The following is a 15,475-nucleotide window of genomic DNA, read 5'->3' as shown; positions in this document are numbered from 1 at the left end:
CTGAGTATTTCAGCAAAGATCCCCCATCCACAAAAGCAGGGAGCCAAGTGCAACATTAATCTTATCCTTATTTTATAATCTTCCAAGGAACTTTTAAGACAACAAAGCCTCTAAACCAACTTGCAAACTCCCGATCCTCCAAGTACTTTTACATTAAATTGTTTCTGACAGGGACATGCCAAATATTATTATTTTTCACACTATGAACCACCTCCCTCTTTCGCAGAAAAACTTCCAGCACTAGTTATAGAGAAAACTCTGACAGTAGTCATGACAATCTATTCCTACACAGAAATAGAAATGCCTCACTTATTTATTTCCCTTCTCCAAGAAGTTGTGGTTTAGCACTTGACAGGGCTCCTTAGCGATGATAGTGATGTTTTCTAAACTCACTGTACAAAGGCTGCCGTAAACAGGAATGAATGCCACGTCACTTTCTACATGGAGATACTGCGTTCCCACTAATCATGGGCTCACAGAGAGTAACCAGAAGACTTGTTCCACATTTCTGCAAATGAGCAATGCCCCTTGCAAAACCCACCTGACTCGCGGGTTAAAGCTGAGACCTGAGCTTGGCCAGAGCCGAACAACTTGGGATGAGCCAAGGGATCTCTGTGCCTCAGTTTCTACAGCAGGAACAACAAATAATCCTCCAAAGAAACAAAAGGGGGAAAAAAAAAAGGAGAAAAGAAAAAAGAGGGCTGCACTTATCTACAGCATGGATATTGTTGGGGGATTAAATTAATTAGCGACTGTAAAACAAGTTGAGTTCTTCCAAAGGGAGACTTTAGAGAAGTGCAAAGTAATATAAATTAATCACTCCATTACGTAGGCTGGCTTATTCCAGAGGAGGGTCTCAGCCACGTGGTCGTGACAATACTGTATAAATAAGGATAATGGCCCATTATGACTTGGGCTTATACATTAGTCACCATTTAGCCAAGAACAGACACTGAGGTATGGACTGTGACTCACCGATAATCCTTTTTTTTAGTAGCTTTAATCTTTCTCTTCCAAGCTCACCCCTGAAACTGAAAGTTTCAGCCCAAATCTTTGCAAAATCAAGACCACACGAGCAAAACTGAGAATATGTCAGCAAAATTGAGGAAAATCATTATGGGATTTTGAGGCTGGGCTGTAAGTTCCCATGATTTAAACTGGTTTTGCACCACTGCCTTTCTCACTGGTCAATAGTTTCTAGTGCCAAAACCATGGTCCGGCTAGTGACTGATTCAAGTCATGGTCGCATGACTGATTTAAAATAAAAGAGGATTCAGGTGTCCTAATGCTGTACCACTTTAAGGGCAAAAGACCTTCTACAAGGGATGTTTTATGTTATCCCATGGCATTCAAAATACATTTCCTGACTTTTGTTTTGGTTGTGAAGCTTGTCGAGTACTCCGATACAAGCCAGGAAAGAAAAAAAGTAAGAAGAAAAAGGAAAGAAGAAGGAAAGGAAGCAACAAAAATGTCTGTGTATTTAAGTGATCCCAGAAGCACCAATTGGCTTCCATGACCATTACCAGGTGCTTCATCCACTTGGGGGATGGGCTGGGCTGAAAAGCATAACCCCTAGCAGGTACCAGCACAACAGCCCCATCAAAGGGAGGACCACATCTGATGAGGCCTCTGGAGCAGTTATTGACTTGTGTCACAGTGAACATCAAGCCTTAATAAACAAAAAAGCTACAGACAAAATTATATGGTTAATGGCTAAATTGGAGAGTCAATATAAATAACATTACATACACTTATTACAGCAATCCAACAACAGCTGGGCTTTGAGTCAAGTTAACACTAATACACAGTGGGGGAAACCACTGCTTCCTGCTTGTATTAGAGAATAAAAAAGATTTTTTTTGAGCACCAAGCATGTGGAAAGACACAGAAAAGAAGTCCTGGTCAAGGAACAAAAGGCTTGACCATAAGTATATAAATAAAAGAAATCACTTTCTATTACAGGTGATAAAAATTGTACTCAGCATCTTTTGATATATATCTTCTCAAAAGTTTTGTGAGCACAGCCCTCTTGTGGGCTCATTTGTGTTTGTGTAACAACTGGAGACAGGGAACGGCTAATTCCTTTACCTGTTGGATGAACCTCTGCTCCTCAGGCTATGAGAGAATTGGCTGCAGGTATAATCATTCACCCCCTCACCCTGGAGGAACTAAGATGCTGCCAGCAATTTGTCAACATAATTTGGGATTATTGTTTTCCTTCTGAAGTTTTATCTTATTTTCTTTTCTTAAATTAAATACTTTTTCATTAGGAAAAAAAGTAATGCGCTACGTTTTAAATGTTCTTCAGATTTTTCTCAACTCCTCCCTTTTAAAAACCTTCCCCCAAGCCTCTTGAGGATAGTGACCCACTATGTTAGGAAATACTTGTGCACACTACAGGCAAGAACTTTAAGTGAAAACGGGGTTGTTTCATAAAGGCATTGCATATGTCTCCTACAAACTTAACTCATCTATTTAGCAAGGACTTACTTTTTGCATAGCTTATCCTTCTGGTTGTTGGCTATACTGATGTCCCCAGCCTCGCTTGAGCAAAACATTCAATACGGCTGCTCAATACCTTAAGTATATAATCCATAGTACCGATGCCGAATCTAGAGCTACACAATAGACAGACCTGCTCTTTGCAATCTACAAGCTCTATCCCACTTTACTTCTGGAGGGCATGGCTAGGAATAACCCACAGGTAGTCTGCCTCCCACACAGCATAGAAGAAAGTTTTAAAATGCTTCCCTAATTAGGAAGAAAAACTTGAAAAATACAAATTGGTAAGCAGGACTAAAAATATGCTTACCAATTATGCTTAATATATATAAAATATATGCTTAATATATATAAAAATATATATTAAAAATATAATGCCATTTATTTCCTAGATTCTACACACAAATAATGTTTATTACAATCTCTGTCAAGTGCAGACTTTTGAGGACCACGAAATCCACAGTCGTGACTACCTTGATTTTCTGACAGGATCCACTCATGGCTTTGCCATCTGAACATCTCCTTGTAGGGCTAACCGATGCTGCCAGCCAGCAGCCAGTAATCCCACCTCCCAGCCTGCCAAAGACAAGCAGGGGTGTCATGTGCATACAACCAAAACTAAGGGAACCAGAATAAATGATATGTGCAGGAACATCAAAATACTGCAAAACAGTTGCTTTTTGCTGCAAATAACTCTTCAATGATCTGCCTCATGCAACATTGATTCAGAGGTGAATTATTTTTAATAGAACATCACCAAAGGCACAAATACCAGGTTCGGATGGGAAAGAGGTGCTCCAAGTCTACAGAAATAAGGTCGCTGAAACGACAGACAAGTAATAACTCCGCCTGCAACTAAGCGGCACAGCAAGGGTGACTTGTGCACAGATGGAAACCTTTACAGCGTTAGAGGCAGCAGGGTCTGTTGGACCCAAAAGCAGAAGAAATTCTGCATGGAAGTCTCATCTCTGACCTGGATTCCCTTCCTAGCCCCAGAAAAGTCATAAGCTTTCTATCTTTAGTTTCCCCTTATTTCAAATGAGGGTAAAACTCTTCTCTGACTCTTTGCAGTCGCATAGGAAAAATAATACTTAAGCTGTCTTTATGCATGCTCATAGGGACGTTTCTGAGACAAATAGATAAAAGAAAATGAGAGCGGGTACCAATGCAAATACCACAGATGATGGAAAAGTGAAAATAAACAGGACTTCTACCACTTATTCTCGTAAGGCCAGGATTTCAGCTGGAGGGACCAGAGGCACAACTACCATTGCACAGTGCAAAGACCACCAAACCAACATCCACCAAACAATGCTAGCTCTCTCCATTAGCCATGCTATTGCAATTCATTGCTGAACCTACCCAAATTCAGAGAAGGAGCTAACATCTTTGTGCAGCATGAATGTATACCCACATAGATACCTCTAACATAGCAAAGCTTTCCAATCCCCTGAGTACCCTCAGAGTATGGAGGAGAAGAGGGTATGGCAGGGAAAGGAGAGGAAAAGGCCTGAAAGTCCTAAATGCAGGCTGAATGGAAAAAAAAACATGAGTGTAAAAGGACAGGGTGATAGCACTTTCCAAAGGAAAAAGAATAATTAGAAGCAGCAAGCATAAACCACAAAAAAACTAAAGGAGAATAAAACAGAGACCGTCAGACTGGGTGGGACACATAGACAAAAAGGAAGGGGAAAAACCACAGTTCTTCTCTTCCAGGAGGCACCAAAGCCCCATAAGTTCTGCAGAGGAAACACTTCTGGAAAGAAACCCCACTTGTGTGCGTTTGCCTGCACACGGGGTGTGCATGTTCACTGCTGTGCAGAGACAGCCTGGGCTGTGTTCTGCCGGAAGCACACCCCCACCACTGCCCCACCATGATGAAATCAAACCTGCTGAGCTTGGGGAACCATCTCCAAAGTCCCTCTATGGGAGACAGGACTGAGAACCACCCAAAACACCTCCACAACAACAAAGGCCAAATTCATTTTCTCAGTTACTCCTCTGGTTTTGCTCCTTGCATTGGTGGGTGCTGCATGAGGTAGCTGTGATGGACACCCATGAAGCCTGAGTAGCATGGGTCTCAATCACAGCGTGGCTTACATTTATTGACCTTACTCCATTCCTCAATTTTTATCTCAGCTCAACAGTAAACACTGCTTGCCCAGCCAGGTTAACTGAGCCAGCTGATGGTGATGCAGGGTTTTTGTCTCCCACACAACAAACATTGGCTAGTACTTTCTATTTAGAGCAACCCTGCATTGTAAACCTGTCTCCTCCCCTTGATAAGAGCCGTATCGCTAGATAGCATTAATCCCCGTCTCTTTCTCAACACAAGGAAACACAGCTTCGCGGTCAGGGTAGATAAAATCACCGCTCCACGTAGATTTTTTTAAAGCCTAATATCGTGCAGAAACATGCACAAAATCAGCCCCAGATGACACCACTAGCTCCTGAAGGCTGGTGTGCAAGGCCTTGAGGTGTGTTAATCTTCCTTGGCTCCTACTGAATTTAATAGGAGTATTTTCCACATCTTTCTAGACCAGAAAAAAGGCCTTCAGAGACAAATAAGAGTTTCCTGTTCAATATTTCATGTAATGATTCCTCCAAAGGTGTAAACAGGAAAAATGCCTCACCACTTAGCCAGAAAATGAGCGTCCGTCGTCCCTTCCTTTTATTGCATTTACGTGTTAAAAGTCATTTAGAAGAGGATCTGCCAGACACCCAGGTCCAACTGAGACACCACAAGCTGTCAGATGGCTGGCTGAGGTCCTGAACCTGACTTGGACAGGCAGATTTGGGGTGAGAGGGAGCCCTCAACTTCTCCCACCTCTCCCTTCTCCTCTACCAGGGTCCCAGCAGGCAGCCTTGGCAGCAGTCGGTGTTTCAGAGAGATCTGCATTTCATCCTGAATATCTGAGCGCAGGCAAACAGCAAGTCTTTACTTATAGCAAACCCCAGATCTTTAAGTGTTCCCCTTACAGATTTTGGGGGTAGCATCTTTTGGGAAGAGAAAATTAACCCTTTGGGCCATCTGCTTCAAATTTTTTTACATTCACTTCAATGCTGGCTCCAACTTCCAGCATCCCATCAGCCCAACCGGGGCTTCTTGGGAAGAGAAGGTACAAGCACAACCCTCACTCTGCTACAGCCATACTTCATTTCAGCTCCATCACAAGCAAAAACACCCAGCGTATGTCACAACTATCAAATGGTCTTTTAAGCTAACTGACAACAGACGCCATTCAGAGTCAGCGTATTTTGATTACGGCACATTGTTAGCCGGATTCAAGAGCCCGCTCGCCTCGCAGTGTTGTTCAACACCAAAATTAGATTGCAGTATAATTAGCTAAGCTCCAGCTACACCTTTTCATCTGAATGGATGTGATACCTGCACAGGCTGCACTGGGAATAAAATACGTTCCTGATTATAAAATGTTTGCTTAATCTCAAGGGCGCCGCCTTGTTTTTTAAGGCTCTCTGCAAGTCACGCACTTTGGTACGTGCTGCCCGTTATCTCCACAAGGCTTAAAACTGGAATCCCCGTGATTCACATTTTCCAGCGTTCATGGCCAAACCCTTCCACGGATCAGCTCCTCCACCTTCTACCCTTTCACAACGAGCCCAATCTACAGCGAGGCAGATGCGGCCGAGTGGCCTGGCTCTGCGAGCCACGAGCCAGCGGCCACAAAACACACCGAGCCTGTGCTGCGGAAGCCAGAACACAGCGAGCTCCAGGGGTGGTTCACCAGGCTGAGGCGGCCGTGGCTCCCCAACGCCTCCACCCGCTCATTGAGGAACGCTCAGAAGCAGGGCTGCTGCCAGCGTCACCCAAAAAAGTTGGACTGCGAGGTCTGTGTGGCCTCGCCAGGCCTCCCAGGGAGGTCTCAGAGTGCCCAGTGAGGTCTGTAGCAGTGTAGAGCTCATGGCATGGCATGGCCCCACAAGGACCCGTGCCTTGGGATGGGCAGACCTTGGGACAGACTGACCAGCCACCACCCCACAAATGCTTCTAGTCACCCCCACAGCTCTGCTCCTTCTGCAGAAGTTACTGCTGGCGCTGCCACTTATTCCATCCAGTGTTTAAGTTTATCCCCTCCCTCCTTTAAATACATTTTTAAAGTGGTAATTACTCAGAAGACAGCAGAAGTGGTTAAAATCAAAGCACAAAGCCACCAAAAGCAACCTTCAGCCTTTCAATTCAGCACAGTCCTTCCCCCACGAACATTTTGCTTTCCTTATGCTATTTCTTTAAACTATCCACAAAGTGAAATAATTAATTACTTTAACATATCACTTTTTATTCTTATCAATCTCTTATACTCTGCTATCACTATATGACATATAAATTAAGGTATCAACCCTAGGTATCAACCCTACCTGATTATATGGGAGGAGGAGAAGTAGAAAATCCCAGCTCCTGAGCAACTAATCGTCTCACCCCAAAATCCCAGTGACAGACCTGGGAAGAGCATCTGCATCTCCCATCCGGTCTTGCGCCATCAGCAGAGTGGCATTCCCCACCCCTGCCTCTCCAGCATCGCTGTATCAGTTCTCACCCAAAGGATCTCTCAAACACTTGTTACTGTGGACCAAACCCCAGCTCAATGTACACACTTGCATTTAAGGACAAAATGAATCCTCCCTGCACATACTAGTCACGTGCATACCATCACTCTGGCTTTACAGAATAGTAATAAAAAAAGAGATCCCTCACAGGGGTTATACATACCACACTCCTACAAAGCCATGCCACGAAGCACTGCCATGGGCCTCAGGGACATGAGCAAAGCACAACGCTCCCCTAGTAGGTGGAAGCCACGCTAGTAAAACTGGTTTGCACAACAGGGAGGAGGGCCAGGAGTCTCCTGGGGTAACACAGCTGCAAAATCCTCCGGGCAGACAGGGGCAAAGGAGGGAATGAATGGCTCAAGCACAGCAGCCACACTGTGTATGGGCTGTGCCAAGCATCCATGCAAACACCAGGCACCTCTTCCTGAGCAGCCCTGTACAGGGAAGCTGCCTGCCGCCAATGCACCCATGTGCTTGAAAGGCTTCTCTCCCCGCCATTCTCATCCTCCTGCTGCAGTGATGCCCAGTGGCGTCACATAGGCACAGAGCCACTGTTCATGTCAAGCACTGCCCAAAAAAGCCTGCATGAACATGAGCGAGTGAGAGCACCAAGTTGTGACTTCAAACAACCTCATGGTGACACAGCTGTACCCATCACTGAAACACCACTGTGTCCAGGATGCAGCAGAGCTACTCTCCCATAACACTGCACAACAGTGTGCAAGAGAAGGTTCACAAATTGCAAGCCACAGGGACACTCCCCTCATAAATAATCTGGCCAACTCTACCTACACAAGGTACCTCTGTGGCACAGGGGCAATTGGAGGAGCTCAGGGGCAAAGGCTACCATGGCAGAGCACATCCCTCTGCCTGCACCCCATGGAGCACGGGGGGGTCCTCTGCCCTGGCTAAAGCCTAAAACCGAAGTGCCATCTACTGAGTCTCCAGCATTCATGCCCTCCCAGTAGAGTTTCTAGCAAGGGGCTGACCATGGTTAATCCTTAGCTTACTGAATGGAGCCAGGTCTCAGCGAGCACGCAAGAGCTGCACCTCGGGTTGCTGCCAAGCATCAGCAAGCAGGTGATATCCCACCTGAGACTTGGGACATCTCTGCACACCCCAACCCAACAGAAATGGTAGCATGTGGACAGCCAGGAGAGGCTTCAGGGCTTTCATGTTCACAGATAAACCACAGTTTGCGCTGACGAGAGCAAACTCCTTCTGCACCAGGCTTCAGACATTCATTTCTACCATTTTTATTTGCATAGAAGGCCGTGGCCCTGCACCCTGGCAAACATGACAGACAAAGCCGTGGAGTTTTTAATCTGTTCTTCCCCTCCCCTCCCTAGAGCTACACAGCCCTAAATGAAGCTATTTAAAGCCAGCATTAAAAACACCAGCGATGATCTGACCTTCTTGATCACAACAAAACCAGACCAAAACCTTAAGACCAAATGAATGAAAAGAAAATTACAAAGTAAAGTTTGCCTGCCCTGACTGCGTGCCAGCTGCAAGAATCTTAGATTATATCGACGCAGCTTTCCAAATTTTAAATACAATAATTTTTTGTATTAAGGGCCCAGTAACTCTAATGGAGGCATAATTAGGTATTGATGCCATGCCCATATGAGAGAAGCTTGAAAAACTTAAATAAACGGTGAATGGCAGGATTAATACTGCAGCTTTTCATTTTGTACAGCTGTTTGAATACAGTACACTGCCTATGATGACATCAGCTGTAGCTTTACTCTTGGTCATGTATTTCTGAAGTTAAAACAGGCAGTTCTTTTAGGCAAATGAAGAATTACCCCTCTTATTGTTGGACAGTTTATTTCAGCAAAGAGTGCCTGGATATATATTTGCTTTATAATAAAAAAAAAAAGAAAAAAGAAAAAAGCCAAAGCTGCAAACAAAATTAGCTGGCCAAATTCAAATCCCAGTGATGCTAATAAGAGAATTTTAATTTACTGCAATGGCCCTTCAGAACGGAGGAGTAAGTAATGCAGTTTTGGAGATGATCTGCCCAAGTGGGAATATCATATAGATGCCTGGAGAGTCCTTGAGAAAATAGCTCACCTCGGCTCTGATTGAAGAGGAAAGACAATACTTTGGTGAAATAGAATTCTGTATTTCTAGGAAAGGCTCCAATAGCAAACTGCTTACTAATGCAAGAAGCCTTGTAAATTTTACTGCGAATGGAAGGGGCAACGGCAAGCGTGTGACACGGTGCAGCACTTGCACACACGGCTTATCCAGTGAAAAGTAAATAAATGGGTTACTTATAAGCTCTAGAAGACACCCAAAAATACCTCTAACAAAACCTCTAGCTCAGTGAATGTCACGCAAGACTATAAAACAGCTTCCAAATATATCTTACCGTGATTATTTTCACCAGATAAATTAGTTCTCCTACAAGTTAGTTTTCGATCTTGGCTTTACGGTTGGAAATCTCAGCGGAAAAAAGTTAATCCAGATTTCCTCACTGTCCTTAAAAGCTGGCTTATCAGTGGACATGGAAGAAACTATCCGTGCAGGGAGCGCGTCAGGACAGCAAACCACCATCACAAAACAAAACGCTCAGGTTACTGAGAGGAGGACGGATACCAGGGGAAGCCTAATGCCATATTCACCTGGGAAATGCAATGCTCAAACCACAGCCTCCTCGGACAGGGTGCGGACAGCCTCACAGCCCAGCTGAGCCACTGCCTGTGCCACCGCAGCAGAATCCATCCCCATATCCCTAGCACCATAAAGCTTCCCATTTTCTTTCCCCTAGGCAGCATTAAAACCAACAAACACCTCTTGAGCTACGGGAGCGAGAGGAGAGTGCAGAGCCCCAGTCGGGGCAATGATGACCGCCAGCGGTTAAGTGCTGCTGCGGAGGTGAATACGGCTAACGAAAAGCTTACTTAAAGCTCGCATGGAGCCAGCGCCTGGCTGGCCGGACCTCTTTATAGCGGCGGGCACGAGGCCGCCAGGACGCTCGGGAAAGACGAATTAACTAAAAGTTAATGTGGATGTTCTCATTCAAAAGAAAAGTGGCCTACTCCAAAGGGGATTAGGCTAAAGTGAACTAAGGCCACTTTACTTCTGAATGAGAGCATCCACACAATAGTGCAATGCACTTTAACTAATGCACTTTAATTTTACACCCAATCAATTTGTCTTACCTCTCCCGAGTGTCCTTGCGTGGACAAACCCAGAGATTCATCGAGTTTTTGAGGCCAGGCAGGAACCATTAGATCAGCCTATCTCACTCCCCGCTTGTTATGGGCCATTGCCTTTCACAGTTATCCCTTTATTGATCCCCAAAACTCATGGATGATTAACGTATAACCTCCCAACAGGGGAAAAAAAAAACATGTATTCAGTGGGGCACCTGGCCTGGATTTGAAGACACTTGTAAAAGAAGAAGTCACTTGCAAAACAAGAAGACACTGTGACTTTCAGCAGCCTGTCCCGACGCCGGCAAAAGAATGGCCAAATTTGGGCATAAATCCATTTCTTTCCATCCTACCTTCCTCATGCCCCACAAGTTAGCAAGGAAATGGCAGTCTCTGTATTATAACTTTTAATTCTTATTTTTTAGCTAATTGCAAACAGGCTCTTTGCTTTCAGGACAAACTCAGCGGGGTTTTTAATTCACCTTGCCAACGTTTAGACTTTCAACATTTGCCCACACGTCTACAATGAATCTCAAACCACCTTTATCTAAAATCCAATAATCCCCAGAAACCACTCACTGCCTGCGCTTTCGCCTTCTTACGCACAACCCACGTAAGCCTGAAGTCTCCACGTTGCTCTTCACCTCTTAGATACATACATGAAAAATAAATACATCAAGCCACAATGGCAACAACCAACAAGGCAACTCAATGAGCAAGCAGCGGTTATGGGGATCCCTCGTGCTCAGCACCCCCTTCACTAACAGAGACCAGACCCCCACCACCACCACAGAGGGGCTGAAACTTTCCAGGGATCCCCAGCAGCCCGGAGGACACTGGTCTGCAGGGATTCTGCTCTCACCTAGGCTCTTCGAATACATCTCCTTTTTTTCCCTTTTCAAGGTAGTAAGAGGGAAAAGGCAACCACACTAAGCATGCAAAGAAGAGCTGAACCAACTGCCGGCAAGTTGTCTTTATGTCATGTTATAGAATATTAGCAGTGAATTAGACATGGGGCCATTAATCAGGAACAGAAATACTCAAGACAAAACACAAAACGTGCACTCTCGTAGAGATAGCCTCTCCAAATATTGCTGTGATTGCAGGAAAAAAAAAACAACCCAGACATAAACACTGTTTTCCAAATTTGCCATGAGGGTCAAAGCCTGCTTGGAGCAACGGAGCTTCAGTAGAGGAAGGTAACACATCAAAGACATGAGGTGACACTGCAGCGCACCCCTGTCTCTCCTTCTCCCATACAACCCCTCCAAAGCAAACAATTCCAGAAACCATCAAAAATCTTCACAACCGGAAACAATCCTCCCCTTTCTTTTCTTAAATTTGTTTAGATTACACAAGATAGCTCCTAACTGCACGCTCACATGACCAAAAAACCCCAACGCAGAAATGCAAAACAAAACAAAACAAAGATTCCCTAATTTAAAGAAGCTGTGCCGGAGTTTCGCCGCTTTTTAAAGTGGTATTTATCAGCACGACCTATGCCTACTTATTTTGATTGAGCACAATATAATCTGGGGGGGGTTTAACTGCTAACACTGCCCATTCTGGGCTGCAGTAACTCTTTCACATGCAGAACTGATCACCGTTACAGCTACCTGTGGACAAGCGGCCAGGGAAGACTCAAACCCTCAGCCATAAAGCTTAAGCTGAAGGTAAACCTCATTCTTCCACACCTTCCTTGCAAACCTCCAAGCTGTCCCAAAACAACAACCCGCGGTCCCTAACGCAAAGATGCCGTGAGCTCCCGCTTACAGGAATGCTTTGGGATACACTCGCAAATGTTTAGGACGAGTTCCAGTGTTACCTGGGGTTTAAACTCAGCGCTGCTAGGTTTGATATTGAAACAGATGCAAAATATTAGGGAATTAAACTATCCTTTACAACAAAACGTAACTTCCGCTTGAGAATCTTTACACGGAAGTTAGGCCTGAGCAGGCAGCTTAAGGAAGGCAGCGAATATTACACCCAGCTGTAAGGATGGCTGCATTCGGGCTGTTGAATGACTTAAATAAAAACAAAACCCGAAACAAGCCAACAAAGATTCTTGAACTGAAATTATAAATTCAAGCAAGTCTATCCGATCTCATATCTACTTAACAACCGATGTACTTGCTTAAAGGACTGGAGAGCAAAGAAAACCTTATATACCATTTCAGCCATAGTGAACGGGTCCAGAATATAAATTAACGTGTCCTGTCTCTACATTAAATAGTTTGCCAAACTCGGGCATATTAACAGCCCCTAAATATCACAGGAAAAAAAATCACCCGAAACCAAACTAAAACAGGATTCACTGGCTCAAGGTGGCATGAAGTCAGAGGAAGAAAATGAAATTTTGAGTCTTTTAAATGTTATTTTACTGATCCTCCTCAGAGCCCTGCTTTGCTGTAACTCTTTTATTATGCAGAAATAAATTTTACCTTACACCCTCTGCACCGCATCTATTATTTTGATGCCTGTTCCTCCGATATGGGAGTACATATACAGAGGGCATCAATATTCTTAGTTCTCCCCCTTAAAACCATACGTGGCTTTACCATGCGAAGAAGCCCCCCAGTAGAATAGTATTTCCCAGTAATTTTCCCCCCCCCCCCAAGGCATTACTTTTGTATTGGCTGCAAGTTATAGCTAATATATTTGAAGTATTTGAGAAAGTTAGCCCAGACATAGCAGGTCAATCCCCTAAACAACCCCTCCACCTTCAGATATGCTACATATTGCGTTCCAGTTTATGATTCTTTCTTCATAAAGAATACATTTTAAGTAATTTCTTCCATTAATAAAAAAAAAACCCTGCTGTCTGCCTGCATTTTGTTCACAGAAACTCTGCAACTGTGTGCATAAAAAAAATATCTATTGCAACATAAATAGAAGTGTTGCTTTATTATATACATATATATATATGATAGACTATCACCCAAGAAGGGCCATCTAAAACGCCACAGTTGCGAACATTTAAGACTGTAACAAAAATAACTGAGACTCTAGTATCAGTTTACTATCCTTCAACAATTTCCCTGACAGTGGAGTCAAATAATGTTGAATTATGGACCTTCTTACAGGAAGTCTTATTTCATGTTCATTTTTTGATCATTTCCCTTCTAGTCCCTATAGGAATTTGGCTCTTTGCCGGTTTGCCTTTAAAAGTTTTTGCACATGTAATTGGCTTGTGCCTTATTAAATTACAATTTTTGTCAAGTAATACTACCATGGATTTGCTCAAAGAGCTTATTTATTGTAAGAAAATACTGTTTTGTCCCTATAAAATCTATCTTATGCTGCCAATGTACTTTATTTGGATGTGGTGGCTACTTTATACTGTGCTTTCCTCAAAGGACTTTCCAAAGGTTTTCTGTAGACACGCTTTCATAGGGGAATTTTTAGTCGGGACTAGAGCACCTGGGTGCCAAGGTGATGTGGCTTCAATAAAACAGCCCCATGGTAACAGTTAGGTAACTCAACTCCCACTATCTGACTACAGACAGTCTTTGGGGTTCTTTTCATGGGATGCAGCTTTCCCAGTCGCATCACCCAACAGCTGTGTTTAAAATCTTTCCAGGCTCCGCCAAACATTTCAAAAATAAAACATGCAAATGTTTGCAAAGCTAATGATTAAAAAAGGTTTATTTTGAAACTTTTGAAGATGGGTGCAATCCTTCAGCTAGGGGCTTTTAAAAGTCCCGGGGCCTGCTTGATCTTGAGTTCAATTATCCCCAGCACCCCCCCCTCGCCCCCCAAACTCATCCTTGTACTTCTGGAGCCGTAATGGTAAACAACAACTCTGCAGGTCCCACCCTGGCAGGCCTCGGGGTCGTGCCCGTGGGAGAAGGATGCTATTTTAGTGACCTATTGCCACTGAGCTAGTTAAATCACGGAACAATGGTTAGTGTTATGGGGCTTTACTTTGCAAAATCTAGCATTAGTGTCATTGCTTTCCATTAACCGGGGGACTTAAAGGCACTGGCACTGAGGGGCCTATAAGGAAAGGATAAATAAGGGGAAACCAATAAATAACACCCTCCCCCTCCAAACTGTTAACTGTAACCTTTACTGCCACAATATAAGAAAATGCAATTAAACCCATAATAAAAGCTTTTACATACTTACTCTTTCCCTACTCTCACGAGCTGCAGAGGGGCAGCCCTCCCTGCCCCTCTCCCACCGCCCGGCCCTGCGCGCCCGCGCTTCCATAAACGCGCACCGCGGAGCGACATCCTCATTAGCCGCCCCACCGACAAGCACTCAACACCTTATTATTTAACCATTAGGGCCCACATACTGCCGGCCTCGCCGGGGACGGGCTTGGCACCGGACTTTACCTGGGACGCGGGCGGCCGCGCAAGCCCCGGTATAACTCCCCTTCCTCTACGCGCAATCTCCGCGGCCCCCCTTGAGCCGTTCGCCCTCCCTGCGCCGCCTCATCGACCAGGAGGGTGAAGGAAGCGGAAGGGGACAGGCGCATTTTTGCGCCTTTTCCCCTCTGACGGGGAATGCAAAGCCCCGTTCCCCGCGCAGCTTCGTGGATGCGGACAGATAGCGGCAGCGGGGCTGCGCATCCCGCTGCCTGGCGAGGAGCCGGGGCCCCCGGGGACCCCGCCGGTCCCCGCGGCTGGCGCAGCGCCCTTGCGAGCGGGCTGTGCCGAGGCTGAGCCCCGCGGCGGTGCGCAGCCGGACCCGCGCAGCGGGAGAGGGGCCGGCGCCCGGCGCGCAACCTCTGCGCTCCAGGAGAAAGGGGGGGGGGGGGGGGAGGAGGGGAACGACGACACAACACCCCCCACCCCCGACAACCCCAAAACTATAGCTTCATTTCTTTAGCTTTCACTTTAATAAAATAATGATTCGTTGGGAAAATGGGGTATAAATCTTCATTTTGGAGGCAATTAAAGTGTTGATTTCATTCGTGCCCCTGAGCGATTCTTGTAATTTGCTCAAATAGCTTTATGTACCCAGCACTCCAGAGCTTTTAGAAACCCATTTTCTAGTTAGACTTGTTGGATTACAATTTTTATTCAACAGCAGCAAGCCGAGCGTCCCTCAGCTAGACCCCCGCTGCAGGGCTCCCCTCTCTCTAAGGCACTGAGCGGGGATGCCGATCTCCCGAGCATCTTCCGCGGCCCAGAAAGCATCTCCCGTGGCCCCGGCCCGCGGGGCACCTCCCTGCCGCGCCGCCCTCCGCAGCAAAATGAAGGGGGAGAAAATACCAAAAACCCCTTCCTATG

General features: G+C 45.3%; 1 protein-coding gene across 5 annotated transcripts in view; it reads right to left on the bottom strand.

Annotated features, from left to right (window-relative positions):
- Positions 1-15,475, bottom strand: part of MEIS1 (Meis homeobox 1) — a 107,211-nt gene that overhangs the window by 82,693 nt on the left and 9,043 nt on the right. The window lies entirely within an intron of this gene.

The sequence above is a fragment of the Pezoporus wallicus genome, unplaced genomic scaffold (assembly GCF_028554395.1).
Source record: "Pezoporus wallicus isolate ANWC-B61680 ecotype Strahan unplaced genomic scaffold, APGP_CSIRO_Pwel_v1 contig_4191, whole genome shotgun sequence".
NCBI lineage: Eukaryota > Metazoa > Chordata > Aves > Psittaciformes > Psittacidae > Pezoporus > Pezoporus wallicus.
This window is presented reverse-complemented; position numbering and strand designations above follow the sequence as displayed.